Raw genomic sequence first — 17,627 nt, forward strand, 5'->3', positions numbered from 1 at the left:
TCAAGGGTTAGATGGTTTGAGGGTTAGAGGGTTAGAGGGTTTCGACGGTTCGGGGGTTTCGACGGTTCAAGGGTTTGAGGGTTTGGGGGTTAGAGGGTTAGAGGATTAGAGGGTTCTAGGGTTCAAGGGTTAGATGGTTCAAGGGTTAGATGGTTTGAGGGTTCAAGGGTTTCGAGGGTTCGAGGGTTTCGAGGGTTTGAGGGTTTTGACGGTTCAAGGGTCAGAGGGTTCGGGGGTTAGAGGGTTCGAGGGTTAGGCGGTTAGAGGGTTCAAGGGTTCGAGGGTTTGGGGGTTAGAGGGTTAGAGGATTAGAGGGTTCAAGGTTTTGAGGGTTTTGACGGTTCGATGGTTAGAGTTAGTCAGGTCCGACAACCCTGGTCGACTCATCACAATCGACAGACAGCTCTTCCCGTCCAGGACTTAGGGACTATCAGGACCAAAACAAAATGACTCAAGAACGGTAAGTCCCATGAAACCAAGTCCAACCCCCTTCAGTGGCCTCCTCAACACATCCCAGCAATTGGAAAAGATGGCGGAGTGATCGTCAACCTCCTCCACCAATCATTTTGCTGCCCTCTGGGTCTAGAGTCTGGGTCTAACAAAAAAGGCTCTTCACACCTCAGGATGGGTCATTAGCTAAAAGTATTAGCTAAAACATCTAGGTAAGAAAGAAGTGGGTATGTGCGACTCAGGCTGTATGAGTGTGTTTACACCCAGGGTGTCCAAGGCTACGTTCACACTGCAGGGTATGGTGTCAAAGCATAAACCGAGCTTAAGTCTGTTTATTTACTTGGTTAGCTCATCTTGTAGGATCCTTTTTCAGAAAAACCACCATGATTTTGGTATGAAAAAAATCCACTTTTGGCATTGGTGACCCTTTAAGGTACACAGTACTCAATGAGAAAGCTACATAACCCCAACCACTACTCATGAGTTCCTCAGTACTGTATTTTTGTGTACCTTATTGTAAAGCGAGACGTTGGCGGCCGCCTGCCTAATCCTAAATACGTCTTTGTGCAATTTCACCAGCAGAATCATTTTTTTTTTCCCCAAAATGAGGCGTTTTAAAACGTAGATGCTTTTGAAGTAAGACACGTTTGGCTTAGAAGGACCGTACATGATGTGCACACTAAATGCCACCAGAATTATTTATAGACTGGTTATTATTCATGTTGTTTCAAAGCATGTTCTGTGTGTGTTTGAAGAGATAATGTCATCAGGCAGCCATTGGCGGATGTCACATGTCGCGTCCCACTAAGTACCGTTTCTTCATTATCAATGGCATATTTTATTATTTGATATTTTTTTTAATTATTGTACAAAGTCTGTGATTTGTACTTTACCCAAAATAAACTGAACCATAATCTTACCTCTTACCTGTTTACGACATTCTAAATAGAGTTTTTCACATTATTAGAGCCCTATATACATGAAGTAGCACCCCTATATTCACCTTTACAGTCATATTACCCAATATAATATACTTTACCCAAAATAAACTAACCATAATCTTACCTCTTACCTCTCACCTGTTTATGACATTCTAAATAGAGTTTTTCACATTATTAGAGCCCTATATACATGAAGTAGCACCCCTATATTCACCTTTATAGTCATATTACCCAATATAATATACTTTACCCAAAATAAACTAAACGTGTAGGGTAATGACTTACCCTACACGCTTAATTAGTACAGTAATGTCTGGTTTAATTGGTTTGGGAATCGACCTTCATAAATGTAGGCTTCCTTATTTCCGTCTGCAGGGACGAATAAAGGCATATCTTATCTTAAAAGGAATATTTTCATAGTCAGACCTGTTTATGACATTCTAAATACCGTTTTTTACATTATTAGAGCCCTTTATATGTAAAGTAGCACCCCTATATTCACCTTTACAGTCATATTACCCAATATAATATACTTTACCCAAAATAAACTGAACCATAACCTTAAATCTGAGGTATGTAATGAGTTAGCCTACACTCTTAGAGTATAGAGTCCTTATTTCTAAAAGGAATAATTTCATAGTCAGACCTTCTAAATAGAGTTTTTCACATGATTAGAGCCCTTTATACATAAAGTAGCACCCCTATATTCACCTTTACAGTCATATTACCCAATATAATAGACATAATGGAAGGAAATAAGCCATATAAGACATACCTAAGACTCATGCTGTTAGTGAGTTTTGGCGCTATGGTAGCTAAGCGGGGAAGCTGGACAGGAAGTGACGTTGGGGGGGGGTGAGAGTTGAGTTTCAGCTTGGCGTGGTCGCCAACAGTAGTGAGTTAGTTTCCGTGTAGAATACAATAAAAGAGCGCACTTAGCTAGCAATATGGCGACAATCGAGTCTGTTTTGAATATGTGCGAGTCCGCTCAATTAAATGAAGAGCGCAATGAATAAACTGGTGAAACGTCAGAGCGTTATCTGTCTTGCGACTTAGTCAGGACAACTTAGTCAGGAGTCAGTTGTAGCGTACGTATCGACTACAATGGCTGATCACAGCATCCCTCGGGCGGCGGCTGCTCCTTATGCAAACAACACCTGCACACACTCAAGTGGAAGACGAGACAACGCGAGCACGTGTATCAACAGTAACAGATGCTTATTAGCATGAATGAATGAAAGCGGGCCGTGATTTGTCGTCATGCGGCATCTCGGGGGTGCAACCGTCTGCAGCCTTCATTCTGGTGGAAAGGATAACAAGACCAATAATGTCTGTCGTCTTTCCTCCTCCAAAAAACACAATGTGCCTCTCTCGGCACCATTGAATAAACAAATCAGCGCTTAGGAAAGATGTTTTTGGGGGAGGCGATGTGAATATGCCTTTTATTCTCAGGGTACAGTGTCGGGAAAAGAAGGAAGTGGATGTTTGGAGCTTAGATTGATGCTCAACCCCCTGCTGAGTCCTAGATTTCTAGTATGCTCTTAAGTCTTCATTGCGCCGCTCTTGCTGTTTCTTACACAATGTATTAAAAAAATAAAAAACATGTTTTGTGCAGGCTTTCACTGACTTCTTCAACTCTAATTTCCAATGTGATGTCTCCATAAACCAAAATGGTCACTGAAGTGCTGGACATACATTTTCCAAAACTGGGAGGAAACCGGAGTACCCGGAGAAAACCCACACATGCACGGGGAGAACATGCAAACTCCACACAGAGATGGCCGAGGGTGGGGAAAAACAAAATAAGAAGCCAAAAAGTTACCACTTCCACACAAAATAGGAGGAGAACTCATTCATTCATTCATTTTCTACCGCTTATCCTCACAAGGGTTGCAGGGAGTTGCTGGAGCCTATCCCAGCCGTCTTTGAACGAGAGGCGGGGTCCACCCTGGACTGGTGGCCAGCCAATCACAGGGCACTTATAGACAAACAACCATTCACACTCACATTCATACCTATGGACAATTTGGAGTGGCTAATTAACCTAGCATGTTTTTGGAATGTGGGAGGAAACCGGAGTACCCGGAGAAAACCCACGCATGCACGGGGAGAACATGCAAACTCCACACAGAGATGGCCGAGGGTGGGGAAAAACAAAATAAGAAGCCAAAAAGTTACCACTTCCACACAAAATAGGAGGAGAACTCATTCATTCATTCATTTCCTACTGCTTAGCCTCATAAGGGTCGTAGAGGGTGCTGGAGCTTATCCCAGCCGTCCAAGCGAGAGGCATGGTACACCCTGGACTGGTGGCCAGCCAATCACAGGGCACATATAGACAAACAACCATTCACACTCACATTCATACCTATGGACAATTTGGAGTGTTCAATTAACCTAGCATGTTTTTGGAATATGGGAGAAAACTGGAGTACCCGGAGAAAACCCACGCATTCACGAGAACATGCAAACTCCACACAGAGATGGCCGAGGGTGGGGAAAAACAAAATAAGAAGCCAAAAAGTTACCACTTCCACACAAAATAGGAGGAGAACTCATTCATTCATTCATTTCCTACTGCTTAGCCTCATAAGGGTCGTAGAGGGTGCTGGAGCTTATTCCAGCCGTCCAAGCGAGAGGCATGGTACACCCTGGACTGGTGGCCAGCCAATCACAGGGCACATATAGACAAACAACCATTCACACTCACATTCATACCTATGGACAATTTGGAGTGTTCAATTAACCTAGCATGTTTTTGGAATATGGGAGAAAACCGGAGTACCCGGAGAAAACCCACGCCTGCACGGGGAGAACATGCAAACTCCACACAGAGATGGCCCCGAGGGTGGAATTGAACCCTACACGCTAACCACTTGACCACAATGCAGCCCCCAAACTATATTAATCAATACATTTTTACTCTGATCACTAGGTGTCAGTAATGTTACTGTAATGTTCGGTGAGACACACAAGCACCAGATGTAGATTTGAATTATCCCATGCAGGAAAACTCATCTCTGAACCCCCCAATGTCACTTCCTGTCTTGTCTGTCAATCATCTCTCACACGGGAAGAGTCTTATTTATGTCTGAAATTGCTTATTTACCCTCGCTACGTCTACAAGATTGGGTAATACGATCTTTAATAAAAATAAAGATTACTATAGGGGTGTTAGTTTCTTTCTAGAGGGCTCTAATAATTTAAAAACTTTTTTAGAAAATTGTAAACAGATTAGAAAATATTCCATTCCTACTTTGCGGGAATTCACTCATCACTAACTACGATAAACGAGGTATTGTCGAATCGTGCATCGTGTGGGAAAATCCAACGTGGAGCATCTGTCGTCCCAAGCATCCATCCTCGTTGTTTTCTCACGTCTGATTGCTTTTGAGAGACGCCGACAGGTGCCCGATGGTGTGAATACCCAGGCGACAAGGAACGCCATCCCAAAGGGGCTCGTTAAACTCCAACATACGTTCCCCTGGTGCAGCATGCAGCCGCTTGCATTGCCATGACGGAAGGAATGATGGGAATGATGGGAATGATGCCACTTCCGAGGTTTGGGCGTATAGCTTCATAGCGTCAACATGTTTGATCAGAAGTAGGGCAGCTATGATGAAGAACGTTGAGCAGGTGAATGAAAATCTCACTTATTGATAAAACTAAAAGTCCATAAAAGCGGTCAGGTAAAGTCTTTTCGGGAAGGGTGTCCCAGGTTGGGATGTTTGAAAGACGTTCCGTCACTGTTCCCACTTGGCCCCAATGCAAGCAGACTGTCATAAAAAGTCTCGGCAAAGGTATCGAATGTGATGGAACTTCACGAGAGTCCCAGGGTCCATCATTTTGAACTTTCACCTCGGATTCTTTCATTTATTCCGTCTTTACCACCACACACACACACACACACACACACACACACACACACATGTGTCGAACAAGCGGCGTAACCTTTGCGGCGGTCACCTGATGGCGATGCCGGAGCCAATTACAGCTGCTTCCTGCTCACCTCAAAGGATTTGGGCGGCCAATCATAGCTAATCAATGTCAGTCAGCCGTAGAGGGACAGCGGCTGTTGCCATAGCAGCCAACACCACACACACACACACACACACACACACACACACACACACACGATGGTTGACAGACAGCTTCATTTTGTCATCTTTGGCTGTGTCAGAGCAGCAGGAGAAAATAAAAGGTATTTCATTAAGTTGGGTTTTAGTGTCCTGAGTCCACCACAGACCCTTTAGTCCTTCATCAATATTATTATTATTATTATTATTATTATTATTATTATTATTATTATTAAAAACAAACATCACACAACACCCAGATAAAATAAGATCAAAAAGTCAGAAAGTGCGGGTTGAGCGTGAAAGTTAGCATTGGCCTTCTGGAGATTCCTGGTCTTATCCATCATCCACGAGGAAGCTTTTTCCATACACTGAAAAATGGAAATACGGTATTTTCCGCACCGTAATGTGAGTTAAGGTGAGTTAAGTTGAACGACAATTTATCGTTTTCCATCAAAGTCCTCATCTCCTGTATCTGAATTGAACAATTCCACCATCAAAAATGTAGGGTTCCCTCTCATCATTGTTGGAGTCGGTATCGTTGTCAGGTGGCTCTTCAGCAGTGATGCCGGCTTCCCCCAAAGCACGGACAACAGTTGATGCAGATAATTGCCTCCCGGTCTTAGGAAAGGTGTGTTCGCCAACTGACCAACGTCCGTGATGGCAAGCTCTCAATTCATTTGCTTCCTTTGGTTTTGGTCTTGGTCCTGGTCCCGGTCCTGGTCACGGTAGCACAGACATGGACACAATGTTGTTTTGAAGCATACTGATGGTATACCTACTACCTACCTGCCTACCTACTTACTGTACGTCCTGATCTCTGATTGGTTTATCGCTACCAGCGTATGTCAGCGGGAAATGGTCCGACAATTAATCAAGTTTACAGATTTCGGAACCGAGTCCACCGGATTATAAGGCGCACCGATGATTTTTGAGAAACTTTTAAATGTGCCTTATAGCGCGGAAAATACGCTAGCGTATACCGGGACCGTTTTGATATTGTTTACCATTTCTTAGGGAAGCATGATTCATTAGAGCACCAAAAGAAAACACATATTTTATCATACACCCACGAAATATCGCAAATATTTTCAAGTCATTAGACTAAAGTCCGAGTCAGGTCACAGGGGGGACCATATACCCCCCTGGTTAAATTGGGGCCATATGTTATCATACACCCACGAAATATCGCAAATATTTTCAAGTCATTAGACTAAAGTCCGAGTCAGGTCACAGGGGGGACCATATACCCCCCTGGTTAAATTGGGGCCATATTCTCTCCCATATGTTATCATACAGCCACGAAATATCGCAAATATTTTCAAGTCATCAGACTAAAGTCTAAGTCAGGTCACGGGGGAGGGGGGGCATATACGCCTCTGGTTAAATTGGGGCCATATACCCCCCATATTTTGTCATACACCCATGAAATATCAAAATATAAATATTTTCAAGTCATTAGACTAAAGTCCGAGTCAGGTCACAGGGGGGCCATATACCCCCCTGGTTAAATTGGGGCCATATACCCCCCATATTTTATCATACACCCACGAAATATGGCAAATATTTTCAGGTCATCAGACTAAAGTCCAAGTCAGGTCACAGTCTAAGTCTTTGGTATTGTCGAGTCAAGTCCAAAGTCATGAAAATTGTGATTCGAGTCTAACTTTGAGTTTTTCCAGGCGAGAAACTTTTGGAGAAAAGTCCCAAATATTTGAATCCTTCCATAACATATTTCAAAGGGAAGAAGGCCTGAATATCAAAATCAATCTTTCATTTTTCACAATGTGGCCCTCACTGGACTAAGGTTGTGATGGTATGATTCTTAGGATGCGGCACGAACAATAAAAACGCCCCTGCCTTCCACACGCATCTAAAAAAGGTCTTGAAGGCGTCCACCAGGCAGAACCTGGTTCTTATCTTCCTATCCAGCAACAGCCTGCAGGGTTTGATGTTGTCTGGCGTCTTTGGATGTTTGATGGCCGACACGGTCCAGCCTCCGCGCTCCACTGAGCGGATCATCTGAGGCGACGTGGAGAGCGGATGCTTCATCTCAGCACATGCTTTGAATCATTTGTTGGACTGGCACCGTTTGTCTTTCCCTTTCTCTCTCTTTTCCTGTCCAATGATCCTCCCAGCTTAGCAAGGCGAGCCCGTGACTGCAGAGGGAGGAGTTCATTGAAGAATGTGACCCGAGCTGCAATGAAATATTGAGTTTCAAATTAGAGGCTGTCTGAGCTACGGATTCATGGAGGATGACGTGGTGTCAAGTGCAATTTCACCCATTTGCACCAACCCATTTAGCATTTTGGCCTTTTTGGATCCTAGTAATAACGAGGGATCTAAACACATCTCCAATTGTTACGCAGGTTAGGGAAGTAATTGATAATTGCATAAAGATGTCTGCTGTTTGTCATTTCTTTCACAGAATGTCGACATGTGAAGTCTAGCGTAAACCCCAGCAAACTCATTTATTTGGGGCCATACACCCCCCGGTCAAATTGGGGCTATAACCCCCCCGGTCAAATTGGGGCCATATACCCCTCTTGGTCAAATTGGGACCATAAATCCCCCTGGTCAAATTGGGACCATAAACCCCCCTGGTCAAATTGGGGCCATATACCCCCCTGGTCAAATTGGGACCAAATATACCCCCTGGTTAAATTGGGGCCATAAACTCCCCTTGTGAAATTGGGGCCATAAACCCCCCTGGTGAAATTGGGGCCATAAACTCCCCTGGTCAAATTGGGGCCATATACCCCCCTGGTCAAATTTGGACCAAATATACCCCCTGGTTAAATTGGGGCCATATACCCCCCTGGTCAAATTTGGACCAAATATACCCCCTGGTTAAATTGGGGCCATAAACTCCCCTGGACAAATTGGGGCCATAAACCCCCTTGGTCAAATTGGGGCCATATACCCCCCTGGTCAAATTGGGGCCATACACACCCCTGGTCAAATTGGGGCCATATACCCCCTGGTCAAATTGGGACCAAATATACCCCCTGGTTAAATTGGGGCCATAAACTCCCCTGGTCAAATTGGGGCAATATAACCCCCTGGTCAAATTGGGGCCATATACCCCCTGGTTAAATTGGGGCCATAAACTCCCCTGGTCAAATTGGGGCAATATAACCCCCTGGTCAAATTGGGGCCATATACCCCCTGGTTAAATTGGGGCCATAAACTCCCCTGGTCAAATTGGGGCAATATAACCCCCTGGTCAAATTGGGGCCATATACCCCCCTGTTCAGATACGTGTTGACTGATTTTTGGTTCATTGGTAACCAGTAGTACACCTTGGTTAGCATCCGCCCCAGTTTGCAAATCAGGAGGTGTGGTGTCTCACTGTCACATGGTGTCTTTGGGGACACTCACGCCAAGAATTATGTCCTTAGTGTCTTCATTTATGCGTATTAATATGCATGCAAAACAATAATTATGAAAGCGTGTTTTGGGTTCATATTGTTGGCTTTCTGGCATGGATTCATTGGAGTTTTGATTGGCAAATTGATTTGGTTAGCGGACATTATGTTCCTGCTCAAAAGTACATATTAATGCTGATAACCAAGGTTCCACTGTATCATGTCGTAAATAAAAGCTTTAATTGAGGAACATTTCAACCTCAGTTGACTTTTCCAAGTGTTCACATCAGTCAGGTACAGAGACCCAAACACAGAGCCCCAAACCTCGTTAAGGTAGCACAAGTTCAGTCGATGGAATCGTGTCGAGGTGCTAAACGGCCGCGAGGGCCGTGTCACGTGACATTTTGGCTTAGAACAGCCTTAGCGCCAAGGCACGGTGGCGCAATGGCTTGATGTGACATTAATTTTTCATGACAGGTAATTAAACCCTCATTGGAGGTTTAATGCCACAGCGAGTCTCTGCTCATTTCGCTCCGAGAGCCACCAGCAGTCAAACGAGCTAATGTCCAATCATAGCTTCGTGTTCTAAACGACTACACGACCGCCAGACACTGATTGTCACCGCACGATTGACAGACACCATGGAGGATTTTCCGTGATGCTCAAAGGCAGAAAGCCTTTCCGTCTTTGTCACGTTGTTGTTGCTGAAAGTACTTCCACTGTGGCCATAATAACGTTTTTTTTGTGCATGTTGCATGAATCGACAGCAAAGCTTTTGGTTTTATTCCCGAGTCTGACGCCTTCAGAAGAAAGGATGAAAAGCCCAACACGAACAAACGGACAACGGCGTGACCCGTGGCATTTGTCTGAAGTGATGGCCGCTGACGCTGGGCGGCGACCTCGTCTTTATGGAGGCATCTCAGATGATGATTCAGTTTTGGAATCACGCTTTGGCGCTGCAGAGCCTCACACCGAGGCGCCATCCAATACAGCACTTGATTGACAGGTGATATTTCGGAGGTGAGGAAGAGGGGGAAGAAAGCGCTGCGGCAGAGCGGATTAAGTCTAAGTCCAAGCTCAACCTCTACAGCCCTGATAAATGTTTAGACGCGCCAATGCTGATTAATGAATCATTGGCATGTCAAATGGGGGATGTGCCTGATAATCCATCGTTAAGATTTCACTCATCATGGGAGGGGAATAATAATAATAATAATAACACAACTGTTATTATTATTATTATTATAACACAACTGAAGCACCAGATGGAGTGCAATACTAGGCTGCAACCAGCAGAGGCGCTGTTGATTTGGTCTCAATTAGTTTGCTGTCTAAAGAAAATTCTAAAATAAAATTCTGCTCAGGGCCCCAATTTGACCCGGGGGGAATATGGTCCCAATTCTGCGATGGACTGGTTACTCACCATCGACATAACGGCTACTAGTGGCCTAGATCAAAATTCTGAGCCCGTGGTTCTCAATTGGGACCCTCGGGACCCTTATTTGTCAATAAACATTGGTTGATCTGGGATGATTTCCTTAATTTTGGGGGATCTGGGATTAGCCAAACCCTTCATATGAAACAGATCTTATCAACCGATCTGATGAACCAATCTTATCAACCGATCTGATCAACCAATCTGATCAACTGATCTTGTCAATCGATCTTATCAACCGATCTGATCAACCGATATTATCAACCGATCTGATCAACCGATCTTATCAGCCAATCTGATTAACCAATCTTATCAATTGATCTTATCAACCAATCTGATCAACCGATCTTATCAACTGATCTGATCAACTGATCTTATCAACTGATCTGATCAACCAATCTGATTAACTGATCTTATCAATCGATCTTATCAACCGATCTGATCAACCGATATTATCAACCGATCTTATCAACCAATCTGATCAACCGATCTGATCAACCGATATTATCAACCGATCTGATCAACCGATCTTATCAACTGATCTGATCAATTGATCTTATCAATCGATCTTATCAACCGATATTATCAACCGATCTTATCAACCAATCTTATCAATTGATCTTATCAATCGATCTTATCAACCGATCTGATCAACCGATCTGATCAACCGATCTTATCAACCGATCTGATCAACCGATCTTATCAAGCTCTGCAAACGTCTTAAAGTAACTTTTCATGTATTTTCCAGAGTACTACAAACCAGCAGAGAGCACACAAAGCCCGTAGGAAGAAAATTGGTCAGCTAATAATTTTCTGCGTGCATGCACAGCCGAGTCGCAAGGGCAAGGCAGAGAAGGATCGCGTGTGTCGCGAGTTTAAAAGTACATTGTGTACAGCGGCCGGCCACGGCAGTGGTTCGTCCCGTGGCGAGCGATGTACTCCTCCTCCTCCAGTACACACTCTGGTTCTCTCGACCTCTGCGGATGCAAGGTGGCCTCGCATATCCAACATTAATGCGCCTTGCCAGGCCGCAGCCTGCGGCTTCTTCCGGCCAACACTCCGGATCTGGAATGGTACTTTGGACTGCGACCCGAGTTGAGCATCGCTGTTCTAAGCTCCATTCGGTTACAGAAACCCTGTGATTTATCTCCGTCTCACCAGCGTTATCAGGTTGCTTCGTTAATGAAGCCGAACATGGAAGGAATGCTGATTGATTCTGGACTTTAGCGGGCCTGCGGAATGCCACAAAGGCCTTCACGGATGAGGCATCGGACACTCCGACCTGCCGGCGTCTTGCGTTCGATAAGAAGGAAGACAAGCGATAAGGATGAAGCTGAAGGCAATAGATGTGATGCAAAGATAAATGCTAACGAGTCAGCAGGAATGGACATTTTGTCTCCTGTGCTTTCTTTGTCAGTAAACAACAGGACAAGATAAAGCTAAGTCATTCGGAATACAAGATGACACGCTCAATTAGTGATGGCTCGTTTGCAAAACAGCTCTTAGAGCCTAGCCTTTTAAAGGGGACCCATGATGCACTTCACTGACCTACGTATATACGTTGATGCAATGCTGTATTCTCGTGGTAAACAACGCCAAAGCGTCAGCTAATGAGGTTAGCGCATTTGGAGGAGAGCCCTGAAAGAAGGTTGGGATGGCTCTGCATGCTCAGTTCTACTGACGTCAATGTGATCCAGACTTCCCTGGATTGGATTCGATTGGATTGGGTTGGATTGCCTGCACAAACAAGGAGCGAGAAGTCCTCGGGAGTGCTTGGGAGTGTGACCAACCACAGAAAAGTGGGCGTACCTAGAGGAAGGCCGGGTTCCATTCCCCACTCGGGCATGTCTGTGTGGAGTTTGCATGTTCGTATGGGTTTTTTCCGGGTACTCCGCTTTCCTCCCACATTCCAAAAACATGCATGCATGTTCCAAATTGTCCGCAGGGATGAATGTGAGTGGGAATGGTTGTTTGTCTGTATGTGTCCAGTCCAGGGTGGACCCCGTCTCTCGCCTGAAGACAGCCGGGATAGGCTCCAGCATACCCGTGACCTTTGTAAAGATAAGCGGGCATACAACAGAATTCCGGCAACAGCTCTCTTACATAAGAGTACGGAAAACACAAGAATGGGAATAAAAACAAACTGCTGTCGGTCCCAAAAATCCTTACATCATCCGTTCTCCTTATGTCTCCTTAAGTCGTCCTTAAGTCAGCCAGTCCGATGGACGTCGACATAAACAGTTCTACTGTCGTTACCGTGGAGACATTACACTTGTATTTAATGAGATATCACTAATTGGCTGAGATGTAAATGACACTTCTAATGAGTCATGTTATGGAGATATTGCGTAAGAGAGCTTCTGTAACACACACACACACACACACACACACACATGGAAAAACTAGTGCAGGTCCTTGAAGCAGACATCCTTGTACTGAAGGGTTAGGACTACATATGAAAAACACCGTCCACATCTTTGAGCGCTCAGCCAGCCTCACTTCCTCCTCCACCACAGCTGCCACACATCTGTCTCACCGCCGCTCTTTCGAGTGGCTCGTCCGACGGCGTCCATCCCGTCCAACGCCACCTCTCCACGGGGACGGTGCCGTTAGTGGCCAGGCTGGATTTCGCAGCTAAATACTAAATATTTCAGATGTTTGGAATTTTTTTTCCACATTTTAGAAAATAGTCATCTACTCGCTCATGCCCAGTCAAGGTCATAGAGAAGCTGGAGCCTATCCTAGCTGCTCAAGTGGACTTATCTCAATAATTGATGCATAAATACAAAACGATTGCTTGACAATAAAGCAATATTGACGCCCTTTTAATATGCTTTAAAATACTACACTATTGTAGCACTCTGATCCCCATGCTTCAGTTACCTTTACAAACGTTCACAATAGAAAGCTCTAGAACACGCGGCCCGTGGGCCAAATGTGGCCCGCAGGACACTAGTTTGAGGCCCCCGCCTTGATATGAAAGTTTAATGTTAGTGCGGCCCGCGCAAGTTTGATATGGATGCTGTATGGTATCATGTACCCAGAAAAAATGATTACGTTTGATTCATGTTCATGTTAAAGGTTAAATAACTGTTAATAGTTATCCTCCCTATCCGTGTGGAAGTGGTAAGTTCTTGGCTATTTAAGTTTAAAGGAAATAACTTGAAGGCTACCGTTTAGGTCGCTAGCTCTCTAGTTTGCGAGTTAGCATGTGTCTCAAGACCCTGCAGTTGCGCAATATGTTGTAAATAAAAGGAGTATAAATGTGACTATAGTTGTGTTTTGTCATGTCTACAGTACAAGTACAAGTACTACAATAAGAAGTAAATAATCAATACAAATACTTTTTATTAGGGGTGCACTGATCGATCAGCCACCGGTTGGTATCGGCCGATATCATTAAAAAAGCACGGTATCGGTAAAGTACTTTTGGGGATGAGTACCGCCTCAGTAAGGATTTGGGAGCATGCAGATACGATGTACACAGGTTTCGTTTTGGGCGTCGGACTCCAAATGATGTGTACACTGATATCACACTGATATCGTATCTCCTCTTGGGGCACAAAAGAGGGAGTCGGCTGCATCTGCGCTTCAGAAGGCAGCGGATGTGGATGGAGGGGCCCGGCTGAGGTGGATCAACCTGCTTTTCATTCAGGTTTTCATTGAATAATATGGGAAGACTAGAAAAGAAATACTAGATAGGGTGAGTTGTGGATACCAGCGTTTTGGTTCCTGGTCTGGTAAAACCAGTATTGTTTGGCTTGGAATGCGGGGCCCCCAAATGACTAAATACGCCCCTTATTTAAGGTTAGGTTTAACTTCGCTGAAAACGCGACTGTTCCCAAAGACACAATGTGACAGCAAGATGGTTTTGGTTAGAGTCTGACTTTCTGGAACAAACGAACGCTAACCAAGGTTCCACTGTATTTCAACAACACGGATATTTCTGAAAATAAACGATACTATCACTGCATCGATAATATTGATTCCGCCCACCTTAGCGGTCGAAGGAAGCCTGCCATCGTGTAAGGAAAGTTAATGTCTGTTCTATCCGCCCACGAGAGCGGATGATTGCAGCGTTGTCCTGCTTGATGGCTGCAATCAGTCGACACGGCAGTGTTGGTGCGGAGAGAAAAAAGTACTTAAGTCACACGGAAGGTAGCAAACGCCGGCATGTGTTTACCAGAACCGCTCAGCGAGATAGTCGGGAGACATTTCTTGTAAATATTCCATCTTTTTCATCAAAGGTCAGGGATAGCGGGGATACTTGTAGGAGTCATCCGAGGATATCCGACCTCAGCACATGCACCCCGGCTTAAAGAAGATCTGGACGATAAATTGAAGGGGACCGCCTGAGGGAGCAGAAGTGTCCCTCGTCTCTGCGTTTTATGGATCTTTTATCGTGGAGAACAGACATGTTTGGTGAGGTTGTTGGAAGGCGTGATATCACACCTTGTAGACCAAATAAAGACGATACAGGAATGTTTTCCTTAAAATACAATATGCTTTGTAGTTGATTATGGCCTATTATTATTAGGGGTGTGTCATCCCATTTTGATCTTGGCCAGCCAATCACAGGGCACATATAGACAAACAACCATTCACACTCACATTCATACCTATGGACAATTTGGAGTCGCTAATTAACCTAGCATGTTTTTGGAATGTGGGAGGAAACCGGAGTACCCGGAGAAAACCCAGGCATGCACGGGGAGAACATGCAAACTCCACACACAGATGGCCGAGAGTGGGATTGAACTCCGGTCATCTAGCTGTGAGGTCTGCGCGCTAACCACTCAACCACCGTGCAGCCCATTTTCCCATCATTTACAATCCTAATGTGAAACATGACCACATATTTATTTCACCTTTCTGTGTATTATAACGGCAAAAAACAAGTTAATATGAGCTAGCTAACAATGCACATCATTGGGCCACACCTATTTCGACTACAAAGCCCTCTAAAAAAACCTCTAATAATGTTTTCTATACATGCTGTGATCATGCATAAACAAATACTTTCAGTATTTTGCCTTATTTTGATGAGGTGTCCCTCAAGGTTCAGTCCTGGATCCCTTACTTTTTATTATTTAGCTTCTTCCCCTTGGTGTTATTTTGGTATATATTTATACTGGACCCACGGGTGTAGCAGCAGCGCGTGCGACCATTCAGGCTGTGAGATCAAGCGACGCCTGAAGAGCCGAGCGAGATGATGGATGACTGCCCCTGATATTATTTTACGCCAGTCAAAGTGTAAAGCGAGGAAACAAAGAGTCTGAGAGGAAGATGGAGAGTGTCACAGATACTCCCACCCAACGAGGCAGACGCTAATTAGCCTTCTGCTCCAGACACACAATCAGGCAAAATAGATTAGGGATCCAGCAAGGATCGAACAAACGAACAATCTTGCTTTCATTGGTTTCACTTCAATTTCTTCAGCATGTAGCGTTGACGCTGTTTGATTTCCCGTCTCGGGCACAGTTGACTGAGCACGGATCGCGGAATCCAACTCCCTCATCATCTGTTCTGCTCTCGCTGAGGCTCGCTGCCAAAGTAGTTCCCGCAGTCGTCCTCGCACGTATTAGGAAGTATTAATGAAGTCATGGAGGCCGGAAGTGACCGAAGCACGGATGGAAGAAAGCTGTGTGTGGAATATTATTGACGTGGGATTGGAACGCTGGTGTGCTGTCAAGGATGACTCCAAGGCTCTCAACTTGACAAAGTGCGGGAACGAAGCATCCATCAGTTTTAATAGTAAGGGGGGGGGGGCATGAGGGTGATGACTTGGAGCCTTGAAGAAGAACTTCACTGTTATTATTACCATTTAGTTGATGGACATCCAATTAGCGAAGTGAAGTCAGTAAGGGCAGTGTGGGGGGGGGTGTTGACGAGGGCTTAATTGCGATACAGATCTGTATGTCGTCAGCTCAGCAATAAAAACGGATACCAAAATAACACCAAGGGGAAGAAGCTAAATAATAAAAAGTAAGGGATCCAGGACTGAACCTTGAGGGACACCTCATCAAAATAAGGCTAAATACCTTAAGTATTTGTTCATGCATGATCACAGCTTGTATAGAAAATGTTATTAGAGTTTTTTTTTTTTAGAGGGCTTCGTAATCAATGATGTGCATTGTTAGCTAGCTCATATTAACTTGTTTTTTGGCGTTATAATACACAGAAAGGTGAAATAAATATGTGGTCATGTTTCACATTAGGATTGTAAATGATGGGAAAATGGGCTGCACGGTGGTCGAGTGGTAAGCATGCAGACCTCAGCTAGGAGACCCCAGTTCAATTCCACCCTCGGCCATCTCTGTGTGGAGTTTGCATGTTCTCCCTGCGCATGTGTGTGTTTTCTCCGGGTACTCCGGATTACGGATACCCCCATTCCAAAAACATGCTAGGTTAATTAGCGACTCCAAATTGTCCATAGTTATGAATGTGAGTGTGAATGGTTGCTTGTCTATATGTGCCCTGTGATTGGCTGGCCACCAGTCCAGGGTGTACCCCGCCTCTCGCCCGAAGACAGCTGGGATAGGCTCCAGCACCCCCGTGACCCTAAGCGGTAAAAAATGAATGAATGATGGGAAAATTTCCCCAAAAAGAGGCAGTTCTATTTTAACATTGTACAGTTATCATTTTGCATGTTTTTTAGGGATTGAACACCTTAACTTGACATTTTGAATCTTCTGTATACGATCTATGCTGGTATCAATCCAATGCCGATACTACCCTGGTATCAATAATATGGATATTTGTATCCGCTGTACTTGATGTACGTTCCTAAGGGTAATCCGGAAAACAAAGTCCAATGTGGTGGGTTGCCAGGTGGAGCCAAATGTCAACACTGCAGCTCCCACTCGGATGGAGCAGCTTGGCATTTTGAGAAGCGAGCAAACAAATAAATCCATGACAATCCACACGCGGCTGATAGAAGCCGGTCTTCATTTGGTTGCTGACCTTCTGGCCTGAGCTGTTAATCTCAACTCCCGATCTGGAAAATATTAAAATCCGTTCATCTTCTTCTCCATTGTAGCGTCGCTCCAAATGAAGCTAAAGTGGAACCAGAAGCAAAGTAGCTCCTAAAAGTTGTGGCGGTGGAAATATTCTGATATTATATTGGCTAATTGTCAACGCACACTTCTGGTCACATGACGGCGACCTGGTGGCGTTGGGTCGGTGACGTTATCGTTTTTGTAAAACTACACAAAAACGACAGGACGGCATTTTCACATTCATACCTATGGACAATTTGGAGTGGCTAATTAACCTAGCATGTTTTTGGAATGTGGGAGGAAACCGGAGTACCCGGAGAAAACCCACGCATGCACGGGGAGAACATGCAAACTCCACA

Source organism: Doryrhamphus excisus, linkage group LG12, assembly GCF_037039965.1.
Source record: "Doryrhamphus excisus strain RoL-2023G ecotype Guam linkage group LG12, RoL_Dexc_Guam_v1.1, whole genome shotgun sequence".
Lineage (NCBI taxonomy): Eukaryota > Metazoa > Chordata > Actinopteri > Syngnathiformes > Syngnathidae > Doryrhamphus > Doryrhamphus excisus.